The sequence below is a fragment of the Sitophilus oryzae genome, unplaced genomic scaffold, assembly GCF_002938485.1.
Source record: "Sitophilus oryzae breed Bouriz unplaced genomic scaffold, Soryzae_2.0 scaffold_863_pilon_pilon, whole genome shotgun sequence".
Classification (NCBI taxonomy): domain Eukaryota; kingdom Metazoa; phylum Arthropoda; class Insecta; order Coleoptera; family Curculionidae; genus Sitophilus; species Sitophilus oryzae.
This window is the reverse complement of record NW_022147487.1, coordinates 657408-676784: the sequence shown is the minus strand read 5'-3', so window position 1 is coordinate 676784 and position 19377 is coordinate 657408. Positions and strand designations below refer to the sequence as shown.

At 29.9% G+C, this 19377-nt stretch overlaps 1 protein-coding gene and 1 long non-coding RNA gene across 2 annotated transcripts in view; one reads left to right on the top strand and one right to left on the bottom strand.

The window, feature by feature from the left end:
* The window catches only part of LOC115890332 (ATP-binding cassette sub-family G member 1-like), a 77281-nt gene that overhangs the window by 36385 nt on the left and 21519 nt on the right, over window positions 1-19377 (bottom strand). The window lies entirely within an intron of this gene.
* Window positions 13232-14299, top strand: LOC115890333. The gene is made up of 3 exons (XR_004051625.1): window positions 13232-13379; window positions 13439-13523; window positions 13599-14299. It is a non-coding gene; the product is annotated as an uncharacterized LOC115890333 (long non-coding RNA).

Below are 19377 nucleotides of genomic sequence, written 5' to 3'. Positions count from 1 at the left end.
GCATATATTTCTCAAAATGTCCAATAATATGTTTAAAAAGTTTAATTTTTTTTATTATTATTATTTAAAATGTTTTTCCTCCTGTAAAGGCAATTCGGGGACATACTGTAGAATATATCAAAATAAAATCCAAAGAATTCGATGAACTATTGTACGAAATCTATATTGCCTATTAATTGGTTATCAATACTAATTTTAACAAGATCATTTTTAGAATAAGTGATAGAATGAACTTTGGTTTGTTTGCGTAATTTAATTGTTTGTTTTGCATTAATAAAGATTCGGCCAAATCACTATTTGGCAACGGCGTATATAACTTTCCTAAAAATCACTTTCTTTTGTACCATAGACGTACAAACAGGGTATGTAATGTCAATAATAAAGTAACTGTAAAATATAGATAGTTTTTTAAATGATTTTGAACTGACTGAATGATTGGACTGATTGATTGACTAACATACCAAAACTATTTGTTTTTACCATGGGATAAATTCAGTTTTATTTTGACAACAGTACCTAATAACAGAACTTACGTTGGAGAAAACAATAACACATAAAATTTGGTAAAACAAGTGCGGTATTTTTGCTAGTAAATTACAACAATAAACTAGAGAATTATGAAGTAATGGGCTCTTTCGCTATATTTTGGAATTAGCATAATTGAATAAAGCAATTAATTCTAGAATTTTCTGCTATCTCACTTTCGAAAAATTTGAAGTCGTTCTTAAGAAAATAAATAAAAACAAAAAAGCCCGGAATAAAAATCCGCACTTTATTTTTAATACGTCACACCGGGCATGTTGAAAAGCGGCAACACGGCCGGGCCACCATGCTGACCCACCACCACCTCCACACAAGGCCATTCAACCTTTTCCAATATGGCGGAGATAGAAGTGCTTTATTTGGCGCGTATTTTAAAACCTGTTTTATTTCCAAATAGACATTTTTCACACAAATGTCGGGTTAGATTACGTAATATTTCACTAATTTTTTAATATAAAGGGAGTCTAAAGCTCTCCACATAAGTATGGAATTTTTTGTATTATTACTTTTATGAAAACATCAGTTAGTAACTTTTTATAAAAAGGTCTGTTTTCTCAGAAAATAGGTAGGTAGTGTACTAGTGTGTAAATATTCAAACTTGAGGTAGCATAGATAGGGTGTTCAAAATCATCGGAAAAAGAAATAACCAGAAATATATAACAGAAAATAGCAATATAAACTAAATATTCAATTGCAAACACTTACCTACCATAGTTTAGAATTTACTACACGTTTGATAAATATATACTATTATGGACAGTATAGTAAGTTACTTGTCTTAGTAAAAGCCTTGGTAAATGCTCTTGGAATTATAAACTACACTGGGTCAAAAAATATGGAATATTTTTCCTATGTTTAGCAGCATTACACAAATGGGAATAAATTTAAACTATAATAGGTGAGGATAACTAAAAAATATAATATGTGTTTCAAGATTTTATATAGAAAAAAAAACTAAATACCTTTTTATAACGTCATTCCTTTTTTTGCATAGTTCTTCAATAAAATATTGGATATTCTGAACAAGATGGATTTAATAATAAATTCTGACGCATGTGAGGGGCAATTGTGACTTAAACCAAATCCAGGCAGGCCATTTATATTTTCAAATGTGAATGTTGTCAATATCTTTCTGTGACCTTTTTGATGTAAAAAGCTTGATTATTCTTCCAATATTTTACTTATAGTGAGGTAAGTGTAAGCAGTGTAGCCATAACTACATCCTCAGTAGGGTAACAAAGGCTTTGGCCTTTGTGAGGCATATTTAATGCACTTCTTACCCGAGAACTACTAGTAGGAGTGAAATTATCTCTTTTAATAGCTGTCAACCATTTTTTACGAAGCTCGTCATTTTTGGGGAATATAAAAGCAGAAACATTGGGACCCCCTCTATAATTCTCGTGACAATTTGGAATAGAGCATGTAAAAGGTATGCTACAATAAAATGTTAATACCTATCTTTTGATTATTGTAAGTAACCATTATAAAGTACTATGCAGACTGGCGGTGAAGGCTTTTTACTCATTTAGGTGTAATATCTTGATAAATACTTCTAGTTCTTACCTTAAAATAATTAATAATAGAGGAGTATGACAAGCACAAAAGTTTGAAGTTCCCTATGTGGAATGTCTTCCTCCATCACAATTTTCTGATCATACCATGCACTGAACACTAAGAACATAACAAACGTGTTGCAGAAGCACAACAAACTAGAGATAATTAATTATTTCTGGTATGCAATGGGAACGCAAAACCACTACCGGCTTTTCAGGTTAAAGGTAAACAATTTAATAATGAGCTGCCTTCGCCGCCATATTGGCTTTGCCCATACCAAAGAGTAGATAAGACAAGAGACGACAGTTCGCGCGGTACCTTTCATATTTGAGTGGTGGGGAGAGTGACCTCGTCTCGCTTGTCCCTTTAAATTTTCGTAATTTTTTCGCGGGAAATTTGAAATAGACTATTATTAAAACTTGCCTGTATAGCTTATAAATACCGTATGATCGAGAAAAAACGGCGTCAGCGATGGCTATGGAATGAAGATCGCTGTCATTTTATATGTATATTTATATGGGAAATGTCATCGATGTTCATTTCCCAGCTAACTGGACGCCGTTTTTTTTCGATCATACGGTAGTTACTGTATGGGTAAAGAAATAAATAGAAACGAAAAAAAATGAGTTTTCTAAATATTATATAAAATAAATTATAATTAGAAACATATTTGTCGGGGAATAAAGATAATAAAAGCAATATTTTGTATATCGTTGGTAAACAAGAGAAAGTAACCAAGTCGATTTGTAAGTAATGTTTTATTTACGTGCATTTTTTTACATATATGGACTTGAACAAGTGTAATATCACAATGTGGAGTTTATGTACAAAAAACTAGAGTTGCTCAATTTTTATTTAATAAATCCTCGCGATTACAAGCTTCTAACCATGTCTTCGATCTATGGATTACAATTAGTTTAATAACATAATTATATAGTATATTTCTATAAAAATACTTCTCAGGATCCTTTGGAAAAGAGTGAAATATTATGTTTGTCGAAGAATAAGACCTATTTTTGCAGTCTTTATAAGCACACACATTGCCACCATCTCGTCTTTTCCTGCTACTCGTGTCCTGTTCAGTATTCATATTTAACAATAATTACAAATTAGTACGCAATAAAAACGACACTAAAATTAAACCTTAAAAACTCTCAAAACGATAATATATCGAAAAACTCTGAAAACACACTTTAAAAAGGCAAAAATGCAAGAAAACAACTAATCAAATTTGTTTATGTTTAAGCCTGATTAGCACAGCTGATTAGCGTCCTAAAATCATAGGTTAGAAGTTAGAGTAAATAAAATACGCCGTTGTCAGATTTTCAGATTTTATCTGTTTATCTTTGAAATCGATCAACTTAGTCATTCTGTTTCTTTGATATTATCAGTACATTGCGAAAAAAGAACCTAAACTAAAAATTTACATTTCCGTATTAACATACGTTATACTTAATTCCTTCTTATATTATTAATTTATTTTCGGAAAATCTTGTTTATTTTTCAAAGAAATATACTTGGCAACAGACAAAATGGGACTTGACGGGACCTTTAAATTTTAATATATCTGCGTCTCTCTCGCGAAATTCGACTTCTTTGTTCACTGTCGTCTCTTGTCTTATCTACTCTTTGCCCATACCATGTTGATTGGCCTTGAGTTGAGGTGGTGCTGGTCAAATCAAATCGCAATGTTGCCAGTTGTTGGCTGGCGCACGAGCACGGTTCTGCAATGTGATTGGGCGTATTTTTCATACGTCATCAATTGGCACTTTAAATTTATTTCAAATTAGAGCAATTTTGAGGACCTATAAAAAAATTATTCAATGTCATGGATCTAGTTTTTTTGGATAAATATACTGAAAATAGTCTTCTATTTCAGATTTTGTCCTTGAATTGGGTATTTTATTTTTTGTGAAAGAGCCAGCCCATTATGCACTCTTATCCTCTCTTAAAATAAATTATGTGTACGCCACAGTAAATATTATTATTTAGAATTCATAATTTATGTTAAGGTTATATTAAAAATGTACAGACCCGGATATTAGTTATAACGAAAGACTAGAAGCTTTTGTGGGTCAACTTTCGTTTAGCTGAAAACAGTTATTAGAAAAAAAATGTTGTCTTTAAAAAGCTACTGTGAACCACGGAAAACACAAATTTTCCTGCGGAAATGCGTAATTTCCAAATTTCGCACTTTAGAATAACTGAAATCTGCTATAAAAAAATACATTTTGCGTTTTATTTTTAATATTTTTCTGAACATATAAACACAAAAATTTTCCTGCGGAAATAAGCTGTTTTCATTTTCTAAGGAAATTTATTAGACTTTAGAATAGCTGAAATCGGTTATATAAAAAATAAATATATTTTTGCCTTTTAGAAGCATTCAAGAATTGAGGAAAATAAAAATTTTCCTGCGGAAATAAACTGTATCCATTTCCTGAGGAAATTTAATATACTTTTTCAAGTCTAAATATTTCTCTACGGATTTAAAAAATAAAATAGTTGAATTATACAAGAGCGGTTATAAACAAATTCATATAAGTAAAAATTTCAACATTTTAAAAGGCACCGTTTCGAAAATAATTCGTAAATTTAATAAAACAGGGAACGTTTTAACAGCTTTTAAGTCAGGAAGACCAAGAAAGTTGTGCAACAGGACAATGAAAGTAATGAAGAGAATATCAATGGCAGATCCAAGAAAAACATCCACAGACATTTCTCGAGAAATGGGTGAAAGGGGAATATCGGTGTCTGCACGCACGGTGAGAAGGTGGGATGACATGGGACTTTTTGAAAGAGTTGCGGTGAAGAAACCACTAATATCAAAGAAAAATAGGATGACCCGCTTTAAATTTGCTCAAGATCATCTCACCTGGTCTTATCAGAAATGGAATACTGTACTGTTTAACGACGAAAGCAAGTTTCAACTGTTTGGTAGTGACCGGAGACGTTATGTCCGAAGACCAAAAGGTACACGGTACAGCCATAAGTACCAGATGCCCACAGTAAAACATGGAGGTGGGAGTATAATGGTATGGGGGTGTTTTTCTCGCTCAGGTGTTGGTCCTCTTGTTAAAATTGATGGGATAATGGACCGTTTTTTGTACAAAGACATATTGGAGAATAATATGCTGCCTCATGCTGATGAAGAAATGCCACTCAGATGGTTGTTCCAGCAAGACAATGATCCCAAGCACAAATCTCGGTTTGTTCAAAATTGGTTAAATGAACATAATGTTCCACTAATGGACTGGCCCTCACAGTCTCCGGATCTTAACCCCATAGAAAATTTATGGGACCATTTAGATAGCAAAATTCGAAGCCATTCTATTTCAAATAAAAATGAATTATGGGAAGTGCTAAAAACTGAATGGGCGGCCATTTCCAGTAAAGACTGTACGAGATTGAACGATTCGATGCCACGAAGATGTAGAGAAGTAATTAATTCAAAGGGATATTCCACTAAATATTAGTAATTTTTATATTATCTTGAATTTTAATAAACGTTCTTCTTAAGTTTCCATACTTTTGACCAAGAAAATATTCATAATTTTTTATATATTTTTAGATAGCTGTAATTTTTTATTTAAATGTATTAGGTTTTGTAGGAAATTATTTGTAGGTCACGATTATATAAGTCGTTTTATTTCATATTTTAATTTCTCAGCATAAATGACAAATTAAAAAAGTTTCCATACTTTTGGCCACCACTGTATATATAGTTTACAAGAACCTATATTATCTATTCTACAAGAATTGTTATTCCTCCGAAAGATGTTTTACCCCACCCAGCACCCCTATTCGCTCCCCGATCCCGTAAGCTTTTAAACTGAAAAATAATGTATGAAAAACAAAGTGCACAAAATGACATTGATACATTTCCGCAGGAATTCTTTTTGTATTTCTTTGCTCGTAAAGGCTCTTATAAAACAAATAATATAAGTTCATTTTTCATATAACTGATTTCGGTTATTCGAAATATATTTATTCATATCTTAGGGTTATGTAAAGTGATCTGAAAGGAAGCCAAAAATGCAATAATATACAGGGTGTTCCATTTAACAAAAATCATCCAGGACCACTGACACTTCTTTGAGCCAACCTATAGAAGTTTACATATTTTCATGAAATACATCCTGGTACATACTGTAGGTTTGCACTTAAACAAAATTCCCAATTTTTTTATTCTAGGAGCTAGAGATGCCCGACGCACTATTGCCGGACCCTGTATAAAGTCATTTCTTATATAACAGATTTCAGCTAAATGAAATTTGAGCCGCTTTTGTCACTTTAGGAGGTAAAATGAAGGATAGAAAATTGTATGAAAATTATGACATTTTAACATTTTATTGAGCACTATGAACTATGAAGCTACGTCATAAAACGTAGTAAATATATTAATAATATTTATGAGAAGCTCTTTTACATATAAATATGTTTATTTTTAGAACTACCGAAATAACTACCTACATATATAGCGGAATATTAATTAAAAAATGTTTTTATTCTTTTTTCAAAACCTATTTTTAGGTTGTTGAATAAAATATTAATAAATTACACTGAAATAAACAAATTTTTATAAACAAAATCTGCAAATCGTTTATTTCTATTTCAACTTCGATTGCCTTATTAAGGCTAAAGAACAGCTGTTTGATACAAAGAATATTTAAATTAACTTTATTTTACGTAGGAAATGACTGTTTGTAAATATGTGATGACGTAATTTAATCGTGTGCTTTAGAGGTTTCTATATTAAATCAATATATTCCTGTTTTTGTTTTTTTTTATCCAAAAGTGTGAAAAAATCTTGCAATAAAATTTAAATAAAAAATAGTATATCGTTTTATTAGGAGTAAAAATGACACTTTCTGTGCCCAAGCTGTATGTTTGACGTACAGCCGAGGTGCAAAAAGTAATTTTTACTCCGAATAGAACATGCAATATTTTCAAAAAACGCCTTGAATAATTTTTAAACAATTTCAAACGTTCCATTTAATATAAAAAGGTTTAAAAGGCATACCTTGTATGTAATTATATATCGAGAAACTATAGTTACGCTCGTTGAATTTGACACTTTATTGGTCAGTTTAATAATAGATTTTTGTGCTTTTATGCTTTGGCGTTAAAATGACCTTTTTTCCATAGCAACTGTAATGCCCATTACATTAAGTTAGTTTCGTCACGTTTGGTTTTATTGAATATCTTGATCATAATATTTAAATATTATCAAAACCAAGTATACAAATGCGAATATTAATTTGTTGAAAAAATATATCAAAAAATTAAAGATGTCACAATTACGAAAAATGTTCAATAGTGATATATCATATGATCGAAAAAAAAACGGCGTATATGGGGAATGTCATCGATATTCATTTCTAAGCTAACTGGACGCCTTTTTTTTTCGATCATACTGATTGTTATTGGGATTTTTAGTTATTAAAGATGATTTTTTAAGTGTAAAATCAAAATAGATTTATATAATGGATATTACATACTAAATAACTGTATGATCGAAAAAAAAACGGCGTCAAAGGCTGCTGGGAATATCAATCGAATATAATTTTGGCGAGGTCTATTTCTATATGTCATTTATTAAAAATTGACATAAAACTTGTCAAAAAATAATACTGATTATAGAAAAATTATAAAAGGATAGAACGTTTCCAGAAACACAAATCGATATCCAAAAAAAATTCGAATTTATATTACACCATTTAAAAATCAAATACAACCTTAAGGCGTACTACTGCCAAAAAATAAACAAGAGTAGGGGTCATGACATATCACCTTGCCAAAATTATCACCGATTGTCATTTTTGACGCCGTTTTTTTTTTGATAGTATAATTTTTGTAATAGAGGAATGTATTTTTTGTTTTGTTTATTAAGACTAAAAAAAAATTATATAGTTTAAAAGATGCGTCTTTGTTTGATATGTTTTATTGAATAGTTAATTATTTATTCAGTACAAGGTCCCGATTATCCGCGAAGAAACTTATCCAGAAATAAGTAAATATTTTAGAAATTTTCTTTTGTTTAATAAAGATCTTTATTATTGTTGTTATAAATAGTAGTATTTTTATACCTAATATTAAATTGCAATTCGTCACGACAGTTTTAAAATATTCTCATTTTTCACCGTTGCTTCAATCAAAATAATACCATTAATTCACATAAAAGTTTTATAGTCGTCTTCGGCTCGTATTCATTGAACGCTTGATGGATTATATTACTACTGGAGCAATTTACAGACATTACTATGGAAATGTGCATATCATAATTTCAATTAGTTATTTTCGTATAGAAGTGATTGGAGAATAGAAGTAGTCATTTTCAAAATTTGAAGAGCCATCTAGCACAACAATGTATAGTATCCAAAAATCATATTTACGAGAATATAATATTAAATTATATATTACAATCAAAGTAACTACGCCACTGGCACACATTCTCAAGATCTCGGAACAGCGTTGCCATTCTCTCGGGAATCCTTCATGACTGCGATCAGCCCGTCTTGTTCCCACTCGCAGAGAACAAGAAACGAATGTCTGATTCTGATCTTTTTCTTTTTATGAATGAAATGCCGGGTCTACTTTATTTAGAGGTCATTGGTGTACACCTATTCCCACGTCGCAACACGTGGGATAGCGTGGCATCGCGTGGCATCACGTCTGGTGTTGACTAATGGGGTCCCGGCTTTAATGGCCTTATATCAATCAAAAATAGTAGATAAAATAGTACTTTAATCGCAAGGGTAGATTAAATGATACTTAACAGCGAGGATAGGTTAAAAACATTATTGCTTCTCTTCCTCTCTTTATTATTTATTTCTTCTCGCACGTTTTTAATTGCTTCCATTTTTGAAAATTTTTGGATTCCTTTTCATAAGTTATTCGAGGTTTAAATGGAAGTAGTTTGGATATGGCGTTTGTCGCCTCAGCCTGAATATCTGTTGGTAATTTACTTATTTCGTTTTGAGCCATTTCTGGCTCCAATTCAATCAGCAATCGACACGAAAGAGAATTAAAAAATATTGACTCAAAACTGACAACTAAAAAGACAGCTTTATTTATTTGTCAAATTACATAGAAACAAACGCCAACCCAGCACAATATTTTTTCTACTCGTAATAAATTCCTTGAAATAATAATTTCTGAATATTTTTTAAAACGTAAATCGCTATGGAAAAAAATACTGTTTTATACACGACAATAAAATTGCATTATCGGCTCTCGATATTAATTCATTCGCGATTGGTCGCTACAACCAAATAAAATACCATTTTATCATCTTGTATAAAAAATAACCATTTTATATCGTCAATCACGTCGCAAAAATTAATACTTTTGTGACGTTTGAAAAAAGACGTAATTTATAAAATCAAAAATTTCTTCGTCTTGCTTTCTTATCAAAGAAATGACAGTTCAATGTCAAATATTGAACCTAGGAAAATTACAACTATTTTTTTCAACTATCTATGGATTGTGCGTAATTTTTTTTCCGATAATATTAGTGAAATATTTCTAATAGGAATTGAACTAGTTGTTTGGCAAAAATGCGATCGTTCTACAAAGGTCAAGCGATTGTCTATCGAAACCCATAAAAGATAATAGGTTAATTAACTTGACATTGAAATTATTGCCCACTGTACAAGCCTACGGCAGTTTTTTTACAAGCTGATTGATGTATAGAGGCAAGTTTTTTAGTTTATTTTCTTTTAGTTTTTGGTGTTTACGATTGGTATTTTTAAATTTTAATTTCTCTTTAACTTATTATAAATATTAAACAATAATTGGTATTCATCGTTATCTTTGCATTTCAACAAATATTTTTTTAAATTATTAAATATAAAAGTTGTCTGTAATTATTGTTTTTTTTTTCTTCTGAGCAAATTTACCAAAATCTCTTCATCAAATTTACCCACTTTTTCTAAAACTATCTAAGCGATAGACAATACAACAATTAATATTATTTTTTAATTTGGTTTTTTCGATAAGCTAATAATGACAAATGACTTTTTAATAATACACAGACTGTCTGACAAACAAAAATTTGAATAATTTCGCAATTTTGCTAAAAAACTAGTTACACAATATTTTACGTGTCTCTTATGTAAGAACAGAAGAAAGAAAGTCTACGAAAACAGTTTAATTAGCGATAAAAATTCATTCAATTTGAGAAAAAAATTGTAAAGGATGGCAGGAAATTGTAGAGAGAAACAAGCCCTATAACATAGCATACAACATTTTGATGAACAGTGCTTTCCATAAAATCAATAAAATGAAAAATGTACGAAATAATATACATGTACTGATTTCTTTCGAAAATCGACAACTATGAAACTATGAACCCTTCCCAGACACAAACCGTACATTGTGAGACAGGAAACTGTAGAGAGAAACAAGCCCTATAACAAAGCATACAACATTTTAATGAACAGTGCTTTCCATAAAATCAATAAAATGAAAAATGTACGAAATAATATACATGTACTGATTTCTTTCGAAAATCGACAACTATGAAACTATGAACCCTTCCCGGACACAAACGGTACATTGTGAGACAGGAAATTGTAGAGAGAAACAAGCCCTATAACATAGCATACAACATTTTGATGAACAGTGCTTTCCATAAAATCAATAAAATGAAAAATGTACGAAATAATATACATGTACTGATTTCTTTCGAAAATCGACAACTATGAAACTATGAACCTTTCCCGGACACAAACGGAACATTGTGAGACAGGAAATTGTAGAGACAAACAAGCCCTATAACATAGCATACAACATTTTGATGAACAGTGCTTTCCATAAAATCAATAAAATTAAAAATGTACGAAATAATATACATGTACTGATTTCTTTCGAAAATCGACAACTATGAAACTATGAACCCTTCCCGGACACAAACGGTACATTGTGAGACAGGAAATTGTCGAGACAAACAAGCCCTATAACATAGGATACAACATTTTAATGAACAGTGGTTTCCATAAAATCAATAAAATGAAAAATGTCTGGCGCAAAAGGTTTTTAAACTTATTCTGATAATGAAAAATTATGTCGAAGAAATTTAGCCCATGTAATTTGAAACATCCTGTATAAAGTGTGCTTAAACGATATAACGGCTATTTCAACTTTCTCCGGTACTTTCACCATTCAAGTTTGTTACCTTTACCTTCTCATCGATATTAAAACTATAAAGTTAACATTACATGAAATAAAAATCTCATAAATGATAAATGTATTCAATAAATATGTCAATAAATCTTCATTTAAATATCAAAGATCCTATAAAAAAATTACAGGATCTCTAGGAATATGTTACATTATTTAGATCCTCTCTTTGTAGTTGGGGGCATTGTTGTCTATTGTTGGCTATTTAAGTTGATATCTCCACTGCAGAGAGAGACATTTTTTGAGTTTTACAAAGGATGCTCTGGCTATTTCTATTCGAGCTTTTATTTCTACTGATTGATCCAAGTTTTCGGTCAACCAACTGCCTAGATATTTATGTTTTTGTATTCTTTCCGTGGTGTATCATCTATTAGAACATTGGCTTGGACATCTTCTCTCTTAGTGATTATCATAAATTCAGTTTTCTTAAGGTTCATTTTCAGGCCATAGACTCTTCACGTGTTGTTTAGTCTCCAATTCTTAATAACTAACAAAATGTCAATGCACACGTTAAATTTTACCTTTAAATATTTATTGTCAAGTAAACAATAAAAGTGCCGAGGTTACTTTGAATTATCACTGATTTTATAGTTTGTTTAAAATAGACAGCGAGAATTTTTTCAGGTTAAACTATAGATTTTTTTTGATTATTCATCGTCTAGATGCCTTGACATAGATTTATAATTAGAAGAGATGCTTGTAATACAGTTTACCTCTCACTATATTTTAAGATATATCGGGTGTTTCTTAAAAGTGGCTCACCCATATAACTTTTTCTTTTTTTCATTTTAGTGTATGACATCTTAAATCAGGATCGTTTGACGTACTCAATTATTTTCGGTCACTTCCTGTTTCACCGGAAATGACCACAACTTTTGATTTTTCGGTAATTTTTCACTTTATTTGATAGAAAATAAGATTCTGAATAGAATGGCATATAATATGTCAATTTTTGACATTTTTGAATATGGTTTATTTGAAATTTGACTCGAAATTCCAAGTGTGTGGTACCAAATTATTCGTAAAAATGCTTTTTCCCAAATATCGTCGGTGAAATGTGATAAACTGCTAACTTCATTATTCCTAATTTTACAGGAGAGCAAAAAAACAGTACAAAAAAATATGTACACATGTAGGAAGTATTTTAATGTATTAATATGCTAAATAGATAAGAATTTTATTTGCTGGGGAACAATAAAACTCAATATTTCGTGTTACTTAATTTTTTTCAGACATAATAGGGAGATAGCAGATTATGTTTCTGGAGATAGCAACCTTTATTTTTTGAAATTTTGAAAATGGAATAATTGAATATTACCCAAACAGATTTAGAAATAATAAATTAAATTTAAAAAATATGATATTAATAACCATATATTTGTAATATTGTCGGTCTAGAAGCAAAACATACATGTCCAAAAACTAAAAAATTTTAATGCATTTTTAAAGAACTAAAGTAGCAGCATTTTGCACTTACTTAATGAATATAAAAATAATTTAAAAATTAAACTTATAATTCTTAGGAGATATGGAAGGATTCTACCATATCTCCTATTAGATAGACGTCGGGTATTGAAATGATAAATATATATAGATAATAATGTATATGTCCCAATATTAGATGACTGGGAGTTTGGTTTGGTTGTTAAAATAGCAAAGTTTCTTTAATGGGAAAAATATATTTGCGTTCCCTGCTTATAGAGTATTTTTTTCTCTTTCTAATGGTATAAAAAAACGTACTAACATAAAAAATGGAGTTTGTAGCATTTTCATTTTCCAAATGCTACTTTGTTTTATTATAGACGGTATTTTATTATTGTATCGATATTCTTTTTACAGTTCTACAACACATAAATTTCGGAACGCTCTCTATCGAAAATATTGGATCGTACCCTGGTTTATCGACAAGACGGGAAACGTCAAAATCGTCACCTCGGATTTGGCCCTTACCGAGGTCACTGTGCCATTTTGAGAATTAAATTTATTTGGCTAATATTTTTCACAATATGGGAAGGATATTGCGATTTTGTTGTCCTATAGATGGATGAAGGTCCCATGTAGATTTTGATTGTTGAGATTTTAATGGATCTATAGTTTTGGTAAGATTTTCTTTGACATTCCATTCGGTAGAAAAAACCTTCACATACCTTTCTTTTAGATTCCAGTTTTTTTGATGAGAAGTGTCCAGCCCTTATTTGAGAAGAAATGTTAAATAATTATTGATTGTGTGCCTTCACTATGAGGTAAATTAATACCTTCGTAAATTTTTCGAGTTTTTTAAAATGTAAGGTTAACTAATACCGTGCATTTCTTTTTAGGTTTTTCTACAGATTTTTTTACGTATTTTTCTCAACGTTTTTCTTTGGATTTTTCTGCAAGTATTTCGAGACGTTTTTCTACAGTTTTTCTGCACTTGTGTCTAGAAGTTTTTCACCAAGTTTTTCCACAAGTTTTCTTACGTGTTCAGTCACCGAAGTAATCAGTAGCAGCCTCTTCGGTTAGATTTCAGCCCTGCACCCCTCTAAGGAAGTGTTGGATGCTGTGATGTTTTTGTATTATTAAGAAGATCCTTTTTTTAGTATAATTTGTTATACAAGGCCAGTATATATTTTTATAGTAAACTAAACTTTATTAATTTGATTTTAAATAATCATTAGTGTGTTAAGAAATTAACTGTTCTTAACATTTTACATTTAACCGGTTAAGTACTTGCCTTCAGCATTACTTTAACCCTTAATTTATAAAATTTAACATTCTGTTACATTTTATATATTTTTTTAACACTTAAGTATTTGCCTTCAGCATTGCTTAAATTTTACTTGTATTTGATTATTAAAATAATCATGTTAGATTGATTGATTATTCAGATTCAACATCTATTTATGTTAACCTTTTATATCATTACGATCTTTGACCTGGAAGGGCAATCTTGGGTACAGATTTTAATCTTTTTCCCTTAACTATATATAAACAAAAAGGTTCATGAATCTTCGTAATAAGTCAATTGAAATTTAGATATTCAATATTCGAATAAAACCAAGACCGTCTCTAAAAGTATTCTTTTTATATTATAATTGTTTGAATAATATCTGAAAGGACATAATTTGATTTTCAACAAGTTTTAAGATAGAGTTTCTTAAATATAATTCTTGTATATTAATGTACATAACTGCTGTGCCGAATAGGTACCGAATATTTCTAACAAGTAATAAATCTTATTTTTTTGGGTATTTGAATTGTTTCATTGGTTGATCCAGTTTCTCAAAATATTTAATAGCTATACTAATTTTAGTTTCTATTCAATTAATACACTTGTACAAATTTTCTTATTTCAGTTTGTACTATCCTTTTAAGTATTAGAATCTTTTTGAAATAAGTGGCGCCCTTTGGTATGCAGTGTAAGGTATAGGTGGGTATCATTTTTTTAGTCAAGTGCGGAAGCAAAAGCTTGTTCCCACCGCCTCCGATATAAGAGTAGCCGTTCGCAATATTTTGACTTAAATTTTCAATAAAAGGAAAGTTTATGTCACAAGTTTAGCACGTTATCACGTTTCACCGGCGAATATGTTAATGAGCTGTGATTAAAAATACAATTTGGGCAAATTTTAACCAGCCAGGACAAGAGATAAAAAAACATTAGACGATCAAATCTATTTTTTTCAAGGCTCCTTGATTAATTAGTCCACTGCCGTTCTTTAAAAGATCAGCCTGGGGGCGGACTTTTGTTTACTTCATCAGCTGTACATACTTAGATATTGGGTTAGATTCCGTTTCATATTTTGTCGGTTGATTTTTGGTATTATTTATTATTGTAGTGCCAAAAACTAATTATTTTGCTGTTTAAGTGACATAAACTACTACCAGATATATGGTCACTCTCGGTTTCGCATAAAAAAATAGAAAAATTGAAAAATTACACGTTGTGTAAGTGATTTAACCTAAAAGTGCCCATACATTTTGTACTCATCGTGATTTTTGTGTGTGTTTTTTAAGACTCTAACAATTCATCAATAAAGCTTAAGTGGAGTGTGTTTTTGGTGCTATGCCTCATCTTTGTTGTGTTCCTGGTGGAAAGGATAGTTATGCTAGGCAGCCTAAAGTGTCCGGAAGAGCAAGAAAAGTGGGTACGAGTTATAAATCAAGAGAATTCTATTGAAAATATCTTTAATAAATTTAAAAATAATATTCTCCCATGATAGTATTAATGAAAACTGGACAATTATGTTTATTTTATTCATATTGTGGAATCCCATTCCAAGTGTTGTTGGTTCAGCTTCTCGATAGATTCAAACACCTAAGTAGGTATTATGATCTAGGGAAAATAAAGAATATGTGTATTAAAGATCATGAAAAAGATTATTATTTTGAGTTCAAATTTTAAAAAAGATTTTTGTAAAGACAAGACTGATACAGTTTAAAAAGAAGAATGTGTTTTGTTTGATAATATATAATGTATGTCAAGTTGTCAAGCATAACATACATTTTTGTTCAGTAATTTTTAATGAATAGTGTTGATTATTTATAATGCCAAATTAATATCAAATATTTAAGTGATGGCTGAATACAATATGAATAAAATAACAATAAAATTGGTATATTTGCATAATACAAAATTAAGTTTTAAGAATAAAGGTGTTACTAAAAATACTTAGAAATTCATATTTCTTTGTTTTAATTGGTCTAATGTTATTTACATTTTACGTAAGAATTATACCGTATCATCGAAAAAAATCGGCGTCTAGTTGGCTTGGAAATGAACATCGATGACATTCCCTAAATAACTGTACACATAAAATAATTAACTAGAATTTTACAATCTTGGAAAATTTGATATTCTTGAGCCTTGTTTCTAAATATTCTAAATTTTTTGATTTTCTTGGGATTTAGGTTCAGGGAAAAAACGCTGATTGAAGTTTTCATTTGGTTTTCATTATTTTTTATTTGGTTTAAAAAAAAACGTTTCGGCTAACATTATAGCCTTCATCAGTGTTGTGTCATATGAAAAAAATAGTGTCGAATATAATCCAAAAAATTACATATAAAATATTCACACCACACACATAATGTTTACTGCGTACTCCATAGTCAATGTAGATAATTTTATTGTTAAGAATAATAATTTTAAAAAATATGTAGTCATCTTTTGATAAGTTTATATTAGTTTATTAATTGCAGTAAACATTATGAGGTGTGAATTATATTGTATATGTAATTTTTTGGATTATATTCGACACTATTTTTCTCATATGACACAACACTGATGATGGCTATAGTCAGCCGAAACGTTTTTACCAAATAAAATAATGAAAACCAAATGAAAAACTAAAATCAACGTTTTTCCCGAACCTAAAAAATCCCAAGAAAATCAAAAATTTTAGAATAAATTTATATAAAATGCCAGCGATCTTCATTTCATAGCCATCGCTGACGTCTTTTTAGATAATATTGTATTATTTGTAAATATAATTTTTCGAACATTGATATTTACCAAAATATACATATAAATTTTGTGAATGCAAATAATAATACATCACTATTAGTAGATATTGAATGTTTTTGTTAAATTAGATCGATTTTCAAACCCCAAAATTTAAAATATATTTACATTATATACCCATTATCTTATGTACCTATACATTATTTGTACATTGTAAAACATTTGCTGCATTTGTATGGTTCATAGTTTATTTGCCAAAGTATTTATTACTATAAATAGGTATATATGTTGTAGTTATTAACTGTATATTATGTATATTTCATGTAAACTATATCATTTTTAAAATACAAACCAAAAATCTGAGGAATAATTATGTTTTCCATGTATTCTACAACATATAATTTATTAATCCGTTATATCTAACTAGCGTGACGTCATAAATCTCGCCCGTGGGCTGATCTTTTAATAGAAGGCACTGATTAGTCATTTTAAAACAGCCACGGCTCTCTGGATTGAAATTTAAAATACTATTTTTTAAGCGAAAATGTCAAAAATTAATATTTGAAAAGTCAATCTATTCAGAATGTTATTTTCCAAAAAACAAAGTAAAAAAATATCGAGGGTATCATTTAAAAATCACAGTTGTAGTCATTTTCGATGAAACAGGAAGTGGCCGAAAAGAATTGAATACGTCAATCTATCCTAATTTATGCCGTATACTAACATACCAAATCTCGTTTTTTTTTATCTGAAAAATAAAAAAATTATATGGGTGAGCCGCTTTTAAAAACACCCGTTATATAAAGAATATTTTACACAAAGTTAAATGGAAGAATTAAAAAAAGAATGTCTGAAGAATATGTGTCTAAAAATTATATAGAATACACAAAAAGAGATATATGATTATCTGCGTGATTAAAAGTATACAAATTAGTAATTTAATTGCCAATACTGCTGATAACAAATTATATGGAGCTGATTTAATTAACATCTACACGTGCTAAATGTTGCTAAATTAGTTTGTTTAGTAATTATTAGATAATTTTTTTAATTATTAGTTGATGATATCAAAACATGAAATTATAAATATGGCAAATAAATTATCCTAACACTAAAAACAGTAAAAAAATATTAATTGAATAATTTAAAATAAAGAATGTGTATAAACATTCTGCTTGTTCTATATACTGGTTAAGTTTGTTTATACTTTTCCAAATTTCCATACCGTTTTAGAGAAAATTAAAAAAAAACATGAAGATATGGCAATAAATTTAAAAGAAAACAGTTTTCTACAAACAAAATTTAAAAGAATTTTGTGCAGTGTTGCCATTGTGTAATTCATATCGTAATACTTCCTGATAAAGCCTACCTTCAAATTTGCTACATCATTTAAACATATTAAAATAGATCAGAGCTGTTTTTTTCAGTTTGCCATGTTAGTTGGAATTAAATCTTATGAGCTAAATTACAATCACTTCCTGACGTTAGATTGTATAATTGAATCCTGAATTTTCATTGTAATTCGGCGACAATATAATAAGTATTGTTCTACTATTATGATACCACTTCCTGACGTTCGATTGTGTTCATACCAAGTTCATATTGTATAATCGGGAAAAAACGGCGTTAGCGATAGCTATGAAATTAATATCACGGTCATTTTATATGTAAATTTATATGGGAAATGTCATCGATCGTCCTTTTCCAGCCAACTTGAACGCCGTTTTTTTCAGAAGCATATCAAGTGATACCATATATAGTACTATATTACGATACATGGCGTTCGATTGGGCTTAAACTTGGTATACTATATCTTCAGTGACATTGTAATATCATGGTACCATGGAGCATATAAAGTGGTACCTTCTATAGTACCATATAGCAATATTAGGTACATGGCGGCAATAGGGCTTAAACTTGGTATACTACGTATTTTCGGTGACATTGTAATATGATGGTACTATGATGCATATCATCTGGTACCATAATATAGTACCATATTATGTACATGGCATTCGATTGGGCTTAAATTTGGGATACTACGTATCTTCGGTGATATTGTAATATTATGGTACCATGGAGCATAATAAGAGGTACCATAATATAGTACCATATTACGATACCATTTCCTGGCGTTCGATTGGGCTTAAACTTGTTATACTACGTATCTTCGGTTACATTGTAATATGATGGTACTATAATGCATATAAAGTGGTACCTTAATATAGTACCATATTTCAATACCATTTCCTGGCGTTCGATTGAGCTCATATTTGATATATACTTGCGTATTTTTGATGACATTGCATTATTATGGTACCATGAAGCATATCAACTGGTACCATAATATAGTACTATATTACGTACATGGCGTTCGATTGGGCTTAAACTTGGGATACTACGTATTTTCGGTGACATTGTAATATGATGGTACTATGATGCATATAAAGTGGTACCTTAATATAGTACCATATTACGATACCATTTCCTGGCGTTCGATTGTTCTTAAATTTGGTATACTATGGATCTTCGGTGACATAGCAATATTATGGTACCTTAAAGCATATCGAGTGGTACCATAATATAGTACACTATTATGATATCATTTCCTGGAGTTCGATTCGGCCCAAATTTGGTATACTTGCGTTTCTTTATAAAGA